This window comes from Argopecten irradians, chromosome 12 (genome assembly GCF_041381155.1).
Source record: "Argopecten irradians isolate NY chromosome 12, Ai_NY, whole genome shotgun sequence".
Classification (NCBI taxonomy): Eukaryota; Metazoa; Mollusca; class Bivalvia; order Pectinida; family Pectinidae; genus Argopecten; species Argopecten irradians.
This window is the reverse complement of record NC_091145.1, coordinates 24,274,977-24,293,499: the sequence shown is the minus strand read 5'-3', so window position 1 is coordinate 24,293,499 and position 18,523 is coordinate 24,274,977. Positions and strand designations below refer to the sequence as shown.

The 18,523-nt window shown below is 36.0% G+C and overlaps 1 protein-coding gene and 1 long non-coding RNA gene across 4 annotated transcripts in view; both read right to left on the bottom strand.

Moving 5' to 3' along the window:
• Nucleotides 1-18,523, bottom strand: part of LOC138336414 (protein MON2 homolog) — a 576,914-nt gene that overhangs the window by 420,450 nt on the left and 137,941 nt on the right. The window lies entirely within an intron of this gene.
• Nucleotides 4,252-7,086, bottom strand: LOC138336824 (uncharacterized). Its single transcript, XR_011210475.1, has 3 exons — nucleotides 6,997-7,086; nucleotides 4,961-5,048; nucleotides 4,252-4,318 (listed from the first exon to the last, which is right to left on the bottom strand). It is a non-coding gene; the product is annotated as an uncharacterized lncRNA (long non-coding RNA).

Here is an 18,523-nt window from a genome sequence, read left to right as displayed (position 1 = left end):
GTTGGTACGGTTTCTATTTTTCAATCGTTGTGGGTGGTGGTAACAAAAACTATTTCATGGGCCGTTTCATTATCCATTTATATCCATTTATTTTTGCTTAGACAAAAAAAAACTACGTAATTAAAAAAATTTTAAATACATTTAATCTTTAATTTATAAAGTTAGGGCTTTACATATGGTAAATCACTGTGGTTTATTGTAATATATTTTTTTTTGACGTAATAAAAAATGATCGTTATCCGAGATATGCGACAAATTTCTAGAAACCTCTTATTCATATTCCTAATTTGTCAGTTCTTACATTGCAATAACTCCTCAAGAACTTACATTGGTTTGAGTACAACAACATCCCAACAATTCAACTAGAATAATAGTACATTAGTTTCTTGTAATAATTTTGGTGTAGAAGGTTAAAGATATTCTAGTGCTATAAAAGAGCGCAAAGAGGGACCTTTCACCATGAGGGTAGGGCAGAGAGATCTCTACCCGAGATGAATACACGACAGTGTTGCCGAGTGTAGTCTGTCTTTAATCTCTTCCGAAGGTTAATTTCCTGTCCTACTCTGGTCTTAAGTAGTGAATGATCTTTTGTTTCTGTCCCCGTAAATCAAAATAAAAATCGTTTAAAAAATCAATTACAAATACGAAATTGCATATTTATTTAATTGTTTCATTAATAATGGAGATTTTTATTTCACCATGTACTTTGTCAAATAACCGCCAATTGTTAAAATCGTTGCATGTGACAAATACGAAAATTAAATCATTTTGAAATATTCATGAAAGTAAAGAAGATATAGCAGAGAGTGAACAAACTATTTCCAAAACCATTGAATAATAACCTTTTATTTTACCGGGTAAACTCTTCACGAAATACGTGAAATCAAGTAGACTAATCCATACTGATTTGATATATGTTTCCATATACTTAACATATATACACGACTAAACATCAGATATTGTTCAAAGATGGGTATCGTTTAAGCTAAATGTCGGCGGTGGACTATCTAGGGGAGTATCTTTAAGCAATGTATTGTATATTTGATATAAACATACAGCAATATGCTAATAATGTATATAACTAATATAAAGCGGTTTGCTAATGCCAAAATTATAACTTCTGGAGTGTCTACAATTATTTCCATATTATGAAATTTAATCTTTACAAAAAAAATGATTTTAGGCAATGACAATGACAGTGAAGTTTTTTATTCTCCTAAAATTGAAGTTTTACATGCAGAAAAATTATACAATATCAATGTTTCTTTTGCGCACGCATCTCTATACCTATATATCAGTTTACATTATATATAAATGTATGTTTACAATAAGATACAAAAAATAGATAAGATAAGATGGTGACATTAAAACTATTGTTACCATAGCCAGCGTGTTATTATAATAATAAATGTAATCGATGAAATGAGCTCGTTTTCTGTTATATAATTGAATAGTGTATGACATTTCAAAGTGTTTCGTCTCTCGAATTAAATCTAGACAGTTACAAATCTAGAATCGACATGGAGTATTACAGCATAAATATTGATTACAGATAACACTATCGATTTGTGTTCATCTATCGGATAGTCCGATCAATAAGTTGAAAACTTTGTGTAGAAAGCATTATCATTACATGGAAAGTTAATTTCAGACGAGGTACACTATCACCTGGGTATTGTTTTCATATCCAGTTTCTCGATTTTTTTCTCATTAACAAGACTTTTACTGGAATAACAAAAGCATGGAAAACTGGCGGTCCTAAGCATCTATAATTAAATACAATAGTAATCAATTAGTGTAACAAGATGGAACGGCACATAAATGATAAAAAACTATCGTGAAACAATGTGACATATAAGCAATTCACGTCATTGTCACAAGATATTAATTCTCGCGTTCTTTTCGAGAGAGAGTAAACTGGGGAAGAGCGAGTTTATATGTACGATTATCAAAATTGACCCTTGATCGATGTATTAGCATGGTTTTCCCAATATGTTGGACTTATTAAGGAAGTATTTCTTCATATGAGGTTTTAGTCCCTGTTGAAGTCGTTTCATTATCGACTGATCAATATAGAAGATTTAAGTTCGTTTTTGAGATTTTTAAATACAATTTATCAGTATCTGCAGCATCCAGAATGCAAATTTTGTCAAAAAATTGCATTTCTATTTTTTATTAAGAAAGAATTTTTTATACGATGATTTTAAGAAAAGGTGGCCCATTTGGCGGCCATTTGAAATTGTCTTTTTTCGCATCAAGTATAGAGCCACGATGGGAGTTTTTACCATTCTTTTCACACTGAAATTGTTTTTACTTAAATCATCACTGCGCCAGTATTTTTTGCTGTATTGAGGTATTTTTTTGTTGCAAATTGTTACTAGGTTCGTAGTAATTAAACAATATTGAGCAATGGAATATGTGAAATGATACACTTTTGTGACTTTATTTTAACATTTAATGGTAATTTGGGCACTTTTATTTTTTACTCTAAAATACTGAAAAATAACAAAAATTCAAATGGGGCAAAAAAGTAAGCACACGGACCCCCAATTTTTCTTCCTGATTTAGAAAGAACAACCGTTTCCCTATTGATATGCAAAATAATAACAAAAGTTTAATACCAGAACTTTTTCTATAAAGGGTTAAATTTGGCAAAAATGGCTGAAAATGGTGCATTTTGTAGCTCAAAATTAAGGGGTAGGGGTAGCATATGTTGTTATTCTGAAAAAAAAATATTAGTCTAATTGATCAAATCTGGTAATATTTTTAAAAGAAGACTACTAGAAAATGAATTCTAGGAAACTCACATTAGCATACATATCAAACACCTCATTAGAAAAAATTATGCCTTTAATCTCTATCTTATATGGTTTTAAAAAGCCAATGAAATTCCCATAAAATCCCAATATATTTTCCTCAACTATATTTCCTATTTGAGTGACTATAATACTTCAAAACAAGCACACGGACATATGATTTTTATTTTCATTTTCTTTTATGGTAATGAACTCCTTTTTCCAAAAATCTATATGAGAAAAAAAGTTTAATACAAGAAAATTTTGTTAATACAAGCATATTATTTTTGCCTCGTTTTAGTCATCCTCGATATTCCATGGTGTTACTATCACTCTTGTTTATATCTGTAAAACTTAGATAAGTTTGACCATATTTGATTTAATACAATATTAATATTGTATTCGTAATTTTTATTTTCGCAATTTATTAACTATGTATTTTTTGAAAATGTAAAAAACATGGATATTATATGGAGAAAAATACCAATATCTATGACACGGCATAACCATTTACATTTATTTATATTATATACCGTTCAAACCTAAACATGATAACAAACCAGTATAACCTGGCGCCAGTGAGTTGTCCCCCATGGTCCAGCGACGTGGGATGACGCCATGGTTTTCACAGACCTCTTGCTCACCGTAGGAGGCTAGGAGTGAAAAAGTATCAATTGTGAATGTCCACTGTGACTGCATTTCCACCCTTCTATAAATAAAGTTACAAATTATTACAGTGACCATGGAGTATTAATCTGTGCAAGGCATTGAATGTATAATAAATATAATATTTATTATACCTTTAATGTTTATCAGTGTATCAGTTTAACAGTGTCTGTGTTTTAGTTTGAAACACATCAAATGGCAGGGAAATAATATATCATATTTGATTTCCCCTGGGGCTTGTGCCACCATGGTGACTGCCTATCTTTCACACGAAGTCATCCTCCTCTTCTAAAACTCATCATCAAGTTAGCGAATCAGTAATTTTTTCGGTATAATAAACAATTTATGGCCCCTCTGACAATGTGATATAAGGTTTATTTACCCTCAGATGTAACATTTCCCTCTGGCAATCCCTCGGGAAATATTACACCTTCGGGTAAGTTAAATCTTCATTCATGTCCTGCCATATATGTTTTTTGGTATTCCTTACCTATTTCGAATGAAATTTAGATAAAACCAAAAACGCTTATAAATGCCTGTTATATCTGAAAATATAAAGTCATCTGAATGAAAATTAAATTTAGGTTCGGTATAAATAAATGAGTTTGACTCTGATATATCATGATTAACAAGCCAGTCACAATCAATGGAAAGAGTACAGCATGAACTTACGTTGACACCAAAAGGTGGTGGTGGTCCAGTTATCCGGTTCTCAAGACACGTAATGTAAGGGGAGCCACGTGGGAGGTAAAGGTCTCCGTCACCGGTACATCTGTACTGAGTGGTGGCTCCAAACGCCTGTTTCAAGTTTGCTATGGTAGCCATGGCAATAGTCGGGGGGTCGTAACAGAAATAATCTGGAAACGTTTAAATTGTCATATAATCCATCTTACTTAATGAGATAGGCAATAACCATACAATTTAGTTATGAATTGACCAAAACCCTTGATGAACATGGACAAAATTACACTTTGTTCTATAATAAAAAAATCCTTAGTTACAAGCTAATACTGTTTGACACACACGAAATTTCCTCTGATAAATTCTTCTTCCTAACGTCTCCATTTACATCATCTCTTTTGAGCTTTTGGTTGAGCGCTTGCCCCTGTGAGGAAGGTCATGGTTCTGTCCTTTGGCCGCGACACATCATAGTCTCTAAAGTGGTAGTTTCTACTCTTTAGCATAACGGGATTGGGACGACTGGTTTGCCCGTTGTCAGTATAATGTGACTGGTTGGGGTTTGTTGCTTGATGTCTTTGACGGCATGCTTCAGTGATATAGCATTATAAAGAGCGCCAGAGTTTCATTATACAAAAAAAGCACAACACGAATATACTACAGTCTCCCAAAACACACAACCTCACACCCTTACATCATATACGCAACACATCGCATACATGGAAGGTGGTCCTTATATGACCCTGGCTATTAATAGGACGTTAATTTAATCAAACAAACAAGCAAACATTGAAAAAATGATCTGACAAAACCATCTTTACCTATTTGTATACATCCATAGCCGTTGCTTTTAGGTACGCACCGAGTTCCAACAGGACAAATATGATCACCACAAGGACCAGCGAGGACCTACGAAATTTAACGACATTAACATTTGTCAGTGAGAATCTGTGGTTCAGTTTTAGTAGACAAAGGAAAAAAAATGGTAACTGAAGTGCAAGCCTTTCAATAAACACTTTCGTCGCGAACAAGCTTACTGTATTCGCAAAAGGAGATTATGTTCCCATAATGTATGGATTGGAAAGGATGTACACCGTGTCATTCTGTCTTGATTTTTGCGGAGACTCGAATGTCGCGTTTTCACGCGTAACCACTTTTTTCATTGCGTTTTTGTTTCGTGATTGACCTGTATTTGAAATAAAGCCCATTTCCTTTCCGAAACTGATTTAAAAATTTTTAAGATTGAGAATTTAATTTTGTAGATTATTTTGCAAAAATTAATTAGCTTGCCGTTAATACTACACTTGTCATAACCTTCTGAACAATTTAAATTTTTAAATAACCTAAATGCTAATTTTCATAACGCGGGTCGTCTTATGTTTCCCGCCGTCGTCCTAATAACCGAACGTTAGTTTGACTATCACTGCGTTTATTTTGTTGAGCAAATGACAGCGAAATTAATGGTCACTGGTTAACACAAGATTATGCAGGTATGTAACCTCATCTTTAGCGGTTATATATCACACGTCGATATATATTTCCTTATGATTTTTCGAACCAAAATAAACATTTCTTTTATGTTTTCGCAAAGATATGTTGGCCTTTAATCGCACGCACGAAAATATTGTTGGTTTACAATATTTCTACTATTTCCATTATTTACTAGTAATAAAATTAGTTTCATTGAAATTATTTTAGTTTGTGATATTTCATGTGCTTTTTAATGCTTCGATGTTTGACCGTTACATTATCATCGACTTGTTTCAGAGTGCAATCGCCCGCGCGGTACCTGTTTATAATGACCTTTAAGTGGTTATTGATCCCGTTGTAAATAAATATCAAAATGAACACGGCATTAAAGGCCCATTACCTTTCGGAAAGCAAAATATAAAGGTTTGCTTAAAAAACATTAATAACATCAGTCTTAGGCATGCCGATGACCTAATAATTAAGGTTACGACACCAAACATATTCAAGATTTCCTGCGTAATATATGAAAACAGTGGAGAATAATTCGCTGTTTTTAGCCGTCTGGCGCAGTGATAGTCAATCTACCCGCGGTATTTACGACGACGGCGGGAAACATAAGACGACCCGCGTATATGAAAATAAACATTTTATTAAATTATTTTAAATCAAATCGTTCAGAAGGTGATGATGAATGTAGTATTAACGATAAGTTAATAAGTTTTAAGGTACTCTACAAAATTATCGATCTTGTTTACATTCCCATTTTAAAAATTAAAAGCCGTTTCGCGGAAAGGTATGGGCCTTTAACAAAAAAAACAAAAAATAAAATCGTCAGATGCATCTTTAATTAAAATAAAGATGATAAATAGTGCTGTTAACTTAGGACTTGCAGTGGACTTTACTTGGGCTGATCTTTTTAGACAGTTTCCTTACTTTATTTAACATATTTTTAACCACAAGTAAACCGTCGAAGCATTGTGCTCGTACAATTTCTAGCCGGATCAAGATAGATAGACGCCAAATGTTCGAGTATGAGGTTTCTAGGATTACAACCTACTCACATATATGATACCTTCGAGTCATATTGATGGTCCTAAAATTAAAAAACTTTGTGCATTACTGTAAACAAACAATCTTTCGCTTTTGCTTTCGCGAATTTCGCGATCCAAGTAAATTTGCGAAAGTTTATCTCCGCGAATTAACATCTACATCAATTATACTGATATGCCAATCATTTAATCCGTGAATGTTAATCTTCACGAACTTGTTTTGAAATGAAAATCGCGAAATTAGCAGACGCGAAAGAAAGATGGATTACAGAACTTTGTAATTAGTCATATAACACTGAAGGCAACTCATCTGAATTTCAAGTTTAAATGATACTTACCGGTGGAATGTCTGTAGAATTGATGACGTAAACATCATCTGGACCCCCAGATACTGAGATGATATCAGTGTAGACCCGACATTCAGACAGACTTCTGATATATACCACAGTTCTATTCAACATATGGTCCCCACAACCCGACATAGCTCGGCACATTGGTAGAGAGTTGGTAGCTGCTGACTGGTCCATGGAGGTGCGGAGCCAGGACTTACTGGGAAAAACTGAGTTAGATTTTCCTCCTGAACATCCAAACGAATCCACATAATTTACGTTGCTAATAAAATACAGAAATACTAAAAGCAATATTAAGGTTGTCTGTAACATTTTTATCTTTAAACAGTTTGACTGGTTGTCTGAAAACATCTGCGGAGATTTCACATCTAAACAAATCCATAGACGGCAGATTCATCTGTAAGTCGATCAATTATGTTAATTTTGTTTAAGCATTGATTATCATATCTTTGACATGCATTGATGTGTAACATACTTTGGGTGTTCTAGCATACCCAGAGGTGCGCGTTAATATTTTAACAGTGCGTCTCTCTCCTGTTTTTTCAATGCCAATATTTGATGCTAGTACATGGTTCGATGACATTTTAAGTAGAGTATGCTAAAATATTAATAGTGCGTCTCTCACCTATGTTCTCAATGAAGAGGTGTGGTATAGCAATGAAATTTATGGTATGCTAATATGTGCGTCTCTATTCTGTCTTCTCGGTGAAAAGGCGCGATTCTCCAGTCCAGTGGCATTTTAGGTACCAGAATGTTTATATTAAACAAATCCTTGTTAATTGATCTCAGACACAAACTGAAGTGCTGTTTTAAAGCATGATTTCAGATAAGCAGAACTTATCTTGATTCCAAATGTACGTGCCAGTCCAGGTAATATTTCAGCCTTTGAGGACATATTTATTTTCTCTAACGAAAAATATAGTATGCATACAAAATTTAAAGCAAAAACGAAAAAGATCAATAGCGTAAACGAGTAAAGTAACGAATAAATAAATTATAAGAATAGTACAAAGTCTCTAGAAGGCTGCAAAAGTATATCTAGAAGGGTGTAAGTGTAGCTCTAGAAGGATACAAGTGTATATCTAGAAGAATACAAGTGTACCTCTAGAAGGATGCAAGTGTAGCTATAGACGGATGCAAGTGTAGCTCTAGAAGGATGCAAGTGTAGCTCTAGAAGGATGCAAGTGTAGCTCTAGAAGGATGCACGTGTAGCTCTAGACAGATGCAAGTGTAGCTCTAGAAAGGATACAAGTGTACTCTAGAAGGATGCAAGTGTAGCTCTAGAAGGATGCAAGTGAAAGAAGCTCTAGAAGGATGCAAGTGTAGCTTATAGACGGATGCAAGTGTAGCTCTAGAAGGATGCAAGTGTAGCTGTAGAAGGATGCAAGTGTAGTTCTAGAAGGATGCAAGTGTAGCTCTAGAAGGATGCAAGTGTAGCTCTAGAAGGATGCAAGTGTAGCTCTAGAAGAATGCAAGTGTAGTTATAGACGGATGCAAGTGTAGCTATAGAAGGATGCAAGTGTAGCTCTAGAAGGATGCAAGTGTAGTTATAGACGGATGCAAGTGTAGCTATAGACGGATGCAATTGTAGCTGTAGAAGAATGCAAGTGTAGCTATAGAAGGATGCAAGTGTTAGCTCTAAAAGGATGTAAGTGTATCTCAAAAAGGATACAAGTGTAGCTCTAGAAGGTTGCAAATGTAGCTGTAGAAGGATGCAAGTGTAGCTGTAAAAAGTGATGCAAGTGTAAGCTCTAGAAGGATGCAAGTGTAGCTCTAGAAGGATGCAAGTGTAGCTCTAGAAGGATGCAAGTGTAGCTCTAGAAGGATGCAAGTGTAGCTCTAGAAGGATGCAAGTGTAGCTCTAGACGGATGCAAGTGTAGCTGTAGAAGGATGCAAGTGTAGCTGTAGAAGGATGCAAGTGTAGCTCTAGAAGGATGCAAGTGTAGCTGTAGAAGGATGCAAGTGTAGCTCTAAAAGGTTGCTAGCTCTGAAGGAGCTGTAAAAGGCTGCAAGTGTAGCTCTAAAAGGCTACAAGTGTAGCTGTAGAAGGATGCAAGTGTTAGCAAGTGTAGGATGCAAGTGTAGCAAGTGTAGCTGTAGAAGGATGCAAGTGTAGCTGTAGAAAGGATGCAAGTGTAGCTGTAGAAGGATGCAAGTCTAGCTGTAGAAGGATGCAAGTTGCCTTTCCTCCTTTTGGTACTGAAATCAAACGAGAAGTTGTTTGCTATCATCCTATTATTTGATTTGGCCTTACACTTGCAACATGTACCTTCCGTCAACAGATAACTATAGAAGCAAATTACTGAAATCCAATTTACTGACAAATGTGTTATTGTAATATTCCGCATAATTATTTATTGCATTACAAGCTAATCTCGATATTTTACATAAATATATAATTCATTATTTTACGCATTATTTAGCAATTATTTTATATGATGAAATCCATAATTTGCGTGCCCCTTTGCTTGTGCTGGGCTGAGTGCCTCCTCGGGCTGACCAAAATATTACAATTATCACAGTCCCGGAATAGCAGTTGTTTTTATCTTGTACACACGTTCTTTCCGCATATTCATAATTCTAAATATACTGTAATCGTGTCGAAGACAGATATATCTGGAACAAATTATCGATGAAAAGTTACGTAAAACCTGCATATAAGACCACGATCAAAGTGTATTGTGGGTAGCGATAAGGCCTCTAGGGACGTCCTCCTTGCAGTCGGAATATATGATATGGAATTTTCAAAATTAATTATTTGCCTAAATGAAATAACGATGATTTGTTTTAATGTCCAGGAGACAGGAGTCATATCATGACTTTCCGAGTTGTGTTATATCGTAGCTAAAAATGATAATTCCGTTTCTGGTTAGCTTACAATACAACGTGACATCATCATGGTGGAGTTTTCCTCTTGTTGAGCGTTATTACATAATGCGCATACGAATGCTCATTGGGCATACAAGCGTGTAGTGCATTGATGACAGATTAACATGACTTACTAAAGTCCGAGTTTATACAAATCAAACACTGTGTACCGTGTATTTACAACATTCCTCCACTCCCTCTTATTTAAAAAGTCATGTCCTCTTAAATGAACTATAATTTCACCATTAATTATTATAGGGGGAACTATTCTAGCAGTATTACTTTCTTTAAAGATACACACAGTGAAATTAATAGACTTTAAATTTTACTCATTTCTTTTAAATCACAAATGTCCCAATGTCGTTAGGTTTCTCAATTTATAAGCGGGACACTGTAGATGGATTTTTTAAAACACTTTCATCTTTTTAACTTTTAAGAAATGGAAATAAAACACCTATTAAACAACAGTATAACATTGTCATTTATGTCATTAGAAAAATTAAAACAAAATGTGTCTGAAACATTATAGAATCCCAGGGGTTTCTTAAGAGTCTGCACGGGGAGTTGTAACTTATGAAATCCCCAGCAGCACAGTGCAGCTCATGACCCATATTCCCTAGCTTACACAATCCCCTAAACGGGTGGGGCGGAGCGATGGAGCTTTTGGTGACGAGTTTATAAAATCTGAGCATGGGTTTTTCTTACTCGGAGATGGTGCTGACAAAGTCTTGTGCCCGAGGGGACTACAGCCGCAGGATTTTTCCAATAGGACCCTGAGAGGAGGCGTTTCGCTTGACATCAGTAATGGAGGTTGGGGATTAGGGACTGTTTCTGACGGCCTATCGCGGTTGTGATTGCGGGCTATTGGTAAATTTGGGTGGTAAGTCAACAACGAGTTACCAGGAATGGCGATAAAATTACGTGCCCCGTTGAGATGCATTTTTGATCGGTATGTCTCCGCCACACAGCTCCAGCTTACCAACATTTTACATCGGTTACGAAAGTGGACCCTGGTCTTTTCGAATTCTGATAGTTCCTGGGGATCAACTTTTCTCCGCTTTGTTTCCTCCATGACTTTTTCGTAACCTTTGAATTTCAATCTTGTACTGAAAATCCGGCCAAAATACAACGCGTTTGATACGCTCTGAAGACGTGCGGCTGTAGTAATTACCGCAGGAATACCTTTCTGTGGAGTGGGAAAATAGTACACCAGGGGTTGATGGTCCCGTTATAAGGTAGTGACAACTCACGACCGTAGAGATAGGACCGTAAGAAATTTTTCACACCCCCATACAATTCCCAGAGCTTCACTTGTCTATTTGCGAGTAGTTTATTTTCAGCCAGCAGTAAGGCTTCCGCTGGAGGCATTCTGCTATTGGCTTTTCGTTTCGCCGTTCTCGAGGGACGATGAGACAATACTCGCACCGATACCAAACGGTGACGCATCGCACGAGAGAGTACCACGGATAATCGCGCGGTCGTAATGCGTCAGAACTTCGTCCCGATGTCATCATTTTCCTTCTCTCGGTCGAGGTCCCACCTTCTGACATTCCTCGTGGTCCATTTCCCATTTTTTTTTTCAGCATCCTTTTCCAGAAGTTTGTTGTTGCGGGCCTAAGTACGGTAGCAAGGTTTGGGAGAAACCTCGCATAATAGTTAACTAACCCTAACAGAGCTCGGAGCTCACTCACGGTTTTCGGAATCGGAGCGTTGACTACAGAGTTGACCTTGTCGTCGGTTTTTGTGAATACCGTCCTTGTCGATTACATGACCGCAGAATTCGATCTTGTCGAGCATAAACGCACATTTCCTCCTTGTTTAGGCGTAGACCAAATTTATCTAGGCGCTGAAGCACGGTGGTTCGAGGTTTCGCAATATGTTCTTCCTTCCGTTTCGCCGGTTATAATCATATCATCGAGAATACATTGGACACGACCTATCCCTTGAAGCACTTGGTCCATGGCACGTTGCCAAATGGCAGGTGCCGAGGCTATACCAAACACGAGCCTTCTGATATTGGAAAAGGAGCCAAGATGGGTGTTTATAGTTAGGAATTTCCGATCCTCTGGTCTCACCTCCATTTGCAGGTACGCCTGCTTTAAGTCCAACTTTGTAAATTTCACACCTCCGGCTTAACGAAGCCGAGAGTATATGTCCTCAACTTTCGGTAACGGATACTGTCCACGTCGAGTACCGGGTTGATTGTGACCTTGAAATCTCCACAAATTTCTCACGGAATTGTCTTTCTTAGGGATTGGCAACAATCGGTATGTGGCCCATTCACTCGTTTCGACCTTCTTTAGGATACCAGCACCCATTAATCGAGTTATCTCAGTTTCAACTTTTGGTTTAATGGCGTATGCCACAGTTCTCTCGCCTTACAAAAATTCGGATTGGCCCCGGGGCGTACTTTGATCTGAGCGGTTTATGTCCTTTTAACGTACCCAACTCATCCTTGAACACGGCGTCATAATTTCAGTTTGAGACCTTGTACTGTCATGTTTTCACATTTCTCATGAAAGTTGAGTCGCCGAGCTTCCTTGATTGCCGTCCAATCAAGTGTCAACACATCGAGCCAGTTCCTTCCGAGTAATGGTGCGGACCTCATGCACTCCTCACTAACAACGTGTATCGGAAGCACTGCTTTTTGTCCGTTTAGGTTGACCTTCACCTTAATTTGACCTAGAGTGCCTTTATTTTCTCACCGACTAGAGTACGAAGTTTTATAAATCTGTCGTGTTTCCAGTTATACAGTCACTGAAATTGTCTCTTATAGACGGACACAGGAACGATGGTAACTGTGAGAACCGGTGTCCACGTTCCATAGCGATTACTTTACCGTTCACTTCCGGTTTTACCCATATGACGTCACTGTCGAGGTTCTTTCTACCGTGAATGTAAACTTCCAAGTAGACTGTCATCATCACTGTCATCGTGATCTAGAGAGTACACCTTCCCGTTTTTATTTCCAGAATTAGACTTCTTATTCTGTGTTTCGGCAGGCTCTCTGTATGTGTCCTTTTTCACTTTACAAGCGTTGCACGAGTTGCTTAGTCCTTGTAGAAACATTCCTCCACACTATGATTTTTTTTCCGTTGCACCGAAAACATGGTTTCCTGTGATTTCTTTTCATTCTTTTAGCGCTTTGTTGAGTTTTTTTCTTCATTTTCTTGTTTGCGGTTAACCTTGTTTTATTTTGTTTACAATGTTTCCTGTACTTTTCACTTCTGATGTTCCACAGCATATCGGGATGCAGTTTCCATTGCAATTGCAATATCTATACGCGTTTTTATAGGTCAGATTATCTTCAGACAGCAGTTTCTTTTGTATATTGTCATTACGTAGACCACACACTAATCTGTCTCTCAAAGTTTCATCCAAAAGACTGTCCAAACCCACAATGCTCACTTAATTTTCGTATGGGCTGCATTGTTATTCTATCTGATCGACTCACCCGACTTCTGGTCTCTCTTGTGAAACCTAAAACGCTCGGCTATCTGTAGCGGTTTGAGGGTTAAAATGTGGTCCATTTAAGACGCCCCGACCAAATCTACATTCGATTTATTCACCCGGTAAATCTGGTGTGCAAACCAAGTCATGCAGGATGGAATACGGTTTCCCGCCAATAAACACTCAAAACAAACACCGGAACTTTTTTTTCCATTTGGCACCATTCATTTGCCTTAAAAATTGTTCCAGAGACGTTCCTGATAACACTTCCACGAGACTCGACGGAATCGTCAAAGTTGTCGATTTTCCCCATGCGTCCAGCCTATCCTCGTCGCCAGAATGTTATATCGTAGCTAAAACCCGTTTCTAGTAGCTTACAATACAACGTGACATCATCATGGAGGTTTTCCATCTTGTATTCAGTTTATTACAATGCGCATGCTCAGACATACAAAGCGTGTAGTGGATACAGATTAACAGACTTACTAAAGTCCGAGTTTATACAAATAACAACTGTTACTCGTATTTACTACACCGTGTTTCGACACCAAAATAAAGAACTAACACGGTCAGTGTAAGATACTGACCGTGTATCCGATGTAAATCCTCAGATATATAATTATTTGTTTTGTAAGTTAATATAGAGCTACATGTACATGTAGCCCTCCCCAGATATTGTGAATAGTTTGAATAGGCACATGTTTGAATGATATATTAAAAAAATAAATAACAATAAAACGAAAAAAAATTGCCGCCGCGGTGGTGATATAATCGGAAAGATCAGAAGGATCTGCACGTTTAACACGCTCGTGTTTACGTTGATTACGGAGAAAACGCGACAGTTTTTATTGAATATATTACCATGGATAAAAATCAAAGTTGTATTATGCATTTGAGAAATTGTACCATACATCTCTTTTTTAGATTTATATCTTTCTACTGCGTTATGCATCGTTTAAATTCTACTAAAAGTTGCTCAAATGAAAAATCACGATTATATGCTGCAGATAATGTATAGATGCTCCACCGCCGGGTTTTCAAATGGTATTTTTTCACATATCAAAAAACAGTAGCAGTGACGAGTTAGAGTATTTCTTCTTCAGTTACAAAAGTTACATACTATTACACACATTATCCACATTGGAAATAGTTTGAGAGTTTCTAATTTTACTTCAAGTTAAAAATATGAAAAATAATATAATTGCATCATCCCGAAAAAAACTTTATTTACCGTGTCAGCTATATCCTATATGAAATATAGAAGTAACTGAATTGCGCATGCGCATCAAAGGCTTCGAATTAAATTAATTTTATAGTATTTTTGTGTTAGTTTGGCACATAGATACACGAATAAACACCAATTATTGTTCAAAATGATGAATACCATTTTAAGCTCTGTCGGCGCTGGAGCTTCTCAGTTATACAATGCACAGTCGATGTCGGGAACAGATCCGATTTGAAGACCGCCCTGAATTCAACTCTGTGAAGGACGTATAAAAAAAAATGAATGCTATTGCCGGAAACCTTTTGGACTCGTTCTTAAGTCTTCACAAGATCGGCTATTTTTAATGAATAAGAAAAAAAAACGAAAAAATCACGATTAGCTGCTCGCAACCCAGTGGTACCGCGGTTTCATCGGTTTTCGAACGGCGAACAGACCAACATAGATTTTTTTCTACACCACAATGTCAAACATATTCAATTCAACATCATTAAGAGTATACTGTTTCACAGAAGCATGTTATTGATGTTTTTTTGTGCAATATTTACCATGAAATTCCATCTTACTAAACGATGCCTTGTATCTATCCACAAACGCTGTAAGATTTACATTGTAGCCTTACCACGTACAGTATGTAAGGCTTAGACCTACTGTTTCTTTTTGTCAAAGTGACGTTTAAATAATGAAATATTCCAAGATTCAAGTAACACCTATTATTTTAAACTATGTTAAGCTGTATGGGTGAGTGCAATTATCACCATTCAATACCACAGATTTGAACGCATTATTCAATCCTTCAAAAATCGTCAGCATTGCAAATAAGGGTCGAATTATCAAAACCAGGACTTTTACATAGAGGACTAAAAAAAGAAGTGACCGTCATTGTGCTATGAATAATTCGGGATCAAATCGTCACATCATTTAGAAATGGTAATCAGAAATAAAGAAATTGATCATTTATTTAATCACATCGCAATATATTTCATATCGCAACTGTTACCAAGGAATTTCTTTTTTTACCCGGTATCGAGTTCCATTTCCATGCCTGATTAAGATCTCGATATTTAGATGCTGATAAATATCTGGTTTATTGATATTGTTTCCCGCTACTTTTGTTGAGTTTGAATTCGAAAATTCGAAAGGGCGGTCAGACAGAAACGCTTGTTTTCAACCGGAATCTAAAAAAACACCGTAGTGATTAAGACCTTATAAGTGAAATTTTTTGCATCGTACATTAAAAAGTTTAGATTATTTCCTCAAAAGTAAGTAAGAAAAAGTAAAATACCATGTGAAGTTTTTTAGTTTGGATCTATTTCCCCATTGGAATTATATCCCTTTGGTTTTGTTTTATGTACTGGTATGGTGAGTCTTCTATGAGATTGTGTTGTGGGGGGTCAGTCTATTGTCTAGTGATTAGGACTGACCATAGATACCTTTTCCTTTAGAAGTGATCAAACACTTCTCAGTCTATTGTCAGTGATAGATGTAGTGTTCTCAGTATTAATTAGTTGACACTATTAGCGTTATCAGTAAGTCTGACTGTTATAAGTGATCTTAGAGTTTGTTGATTAATGTGTGTATAAGAAGTACATATATAATTGTCCTTAGTGTATTAGTACATGATACAGAGTCTGAGGGACTGTAGTGTATAAATAGATATGAGATCATTGTTAGTGAGTTAGAGTGTCCAGTTCCCAGGGTGTCGGGTTCTGATCTGGGCTTGTTGGTCAAGTTTCCCACGGTCTCAAACTTTTGGGTTAAAAATAGGTATGAGGTCATTTGGGGAGGGGGTTAGCTTGTTGTGTTGATCACTTCCAGGAAAGGTTCTATATTAAGCATATGATGTCATTCTAAACTTAGAATTCTGTGGTACCTATATGTATATCTATTTTGTAGCTACAAATAGTAAGTTATGTCATAAGTCTAAAATAGTCGGTATAAAATGGGCTGTTGGGCCTTATTATTTGGGGCTTTTTCTCTTGTTAGTACTGTAGAAGTTGTGTCGGGAGTTGTGAATCAGGAGACTTAAAGTTGTTGTTAGGGAGATTAGAAGTTTTGTGTAGTGCTTGGATTTTGGATATTATTCGAAACTGTGTTGTGTATAGTTTTGTGTATAGTTATAGTTTAGTTACTGATTTTGTATGACATCATATAATTACTGGATATAACCCCATACTTTGATTTTACTTTACTTCAGCTTTCCAGGATTAACTTTGAGGAAATTTACTAAATAGTTATTATTCGGAATACAGTATATTGGAAATATTAGTTGAATTTAAACTCCTGGATTACTTACCGGCATTTCGGATTTCGATTGGAATAAATTATTTGTGGCAAGTATTGGAAAATAAATCTTTGATTACACTTAATAAAACTTAACTTACTTTTACATTTCTGTGTATGTTGTTTTGTTAAGAATTAGCCGAACGTCAGAACAATTGTAGCATATTTTAGGGCCAAAAGGTCAATACTACCAAGGTCACTGTAACAAAAAATTTTGGTCAGACAATTTAATCCAAGTTGTGAATCTACAACAATCTAATTAAAATTAGATCTTCTAAGTCGCTCTCCCGTAGGACCGGCGCGGCGCTCGTAGAAGAGTGGACAATTTCATGTCACATTTTTACAGTGTTAATAGGTAATTGTAAAATGATTTCTGTAGGCTTTGAAAAGAATTTTACAATGGATAAATAATGTGGTGTAACTAATGTAAATGAGGCACATCATACATGTTCTTTCCACAAGCCTTTGAATTATTTTTCACCACTTAATTCATTTCAAAATCTGATGGTTTTTTTGCAATAGATACACCGGAGAAAAAATAAACATTTCTATATTCTCGCCCAGTTATGGCCCACATAATAAAAAATATTAAAGCTATTTGTCCGTTTGAGTATGTGTGGAGGTTTCTTTATTTGTTTTTTGTTTTTTTTTGATATTTTAGGTGAGGTGAAGGTAGGGGCTATTTCCATTTATTTGTTATTTGGCCACACATAACTTTTTCAAGCTATTTGTCCGTGTTTGGGTATTATGTGGGGAGATGATTATTGGGTTTTCTATTTTTTACTTTGTTGGTATGGGTTGGTTTGTAAGGGACTAATTTCATTTATTTATTATCGCCCATTACTTGCTTTAGACAAAAAAAACTACAGTAGCGATTAAAAAATATATTAAATATCATATATCTTTACTTTATAAAGTTATAAAAATGATTGGTAAACACTGTGTTATCGTAATATACCTTCTTTGGAGCGTAAAAAAAAAATCGTAATCCGAGATATACAGGCGACTCTAGACCTCTTATTTCAGATTGTAATTTGGTCAGTTCTGACATTTGCAAAACTACAGAACTCTTACATTGGTAGTACTAACATTCCCAGACAATTCAACTAGATCTGTACATTCATTTGTTAATAATTTTGTTTAAAGATTATTCTAGTAAAGAGTAAAAGGACCTTTCCTTAACCATGAGGGTAGGGCAGATGAGATCACTACCCGAGGATTACAATGGAAAGGTTAATACAGACGATGTACAATATCACCCTGAGAGTAATGTCTTTCAGATCGCCCAGATTCTCGATTTTTTTTCCTCATTAAACAAGACTTTTAGTTGAATAACAAATGCCTGAGAAACGGTTCTAAGCATCTATAAAGTTTGAAGGCATAAATGTATAGACTGGCGAACATAGCTTAGCCATGGTAGTTAGAAAATACATCTCATTCATAATCCAAGGAGAGGACGGATTAAAGATTAACCCAGGCAATTGTTTTCAATGTTTTTGTCTCCGAGAATGTATTCTTAAATTATTTTCATAAATACGATGTATATACAATTTTCTTCATTTCATTCCAAAATAAATATTTCTTTCACAGCCACTGTATACATAATCCAGAAAAGAATTCACTTTTAATAAATCAGAGGGGAGAGACATCAAGGATTAAATTCTATGAGACAAATGACAAAATTTTTAGCC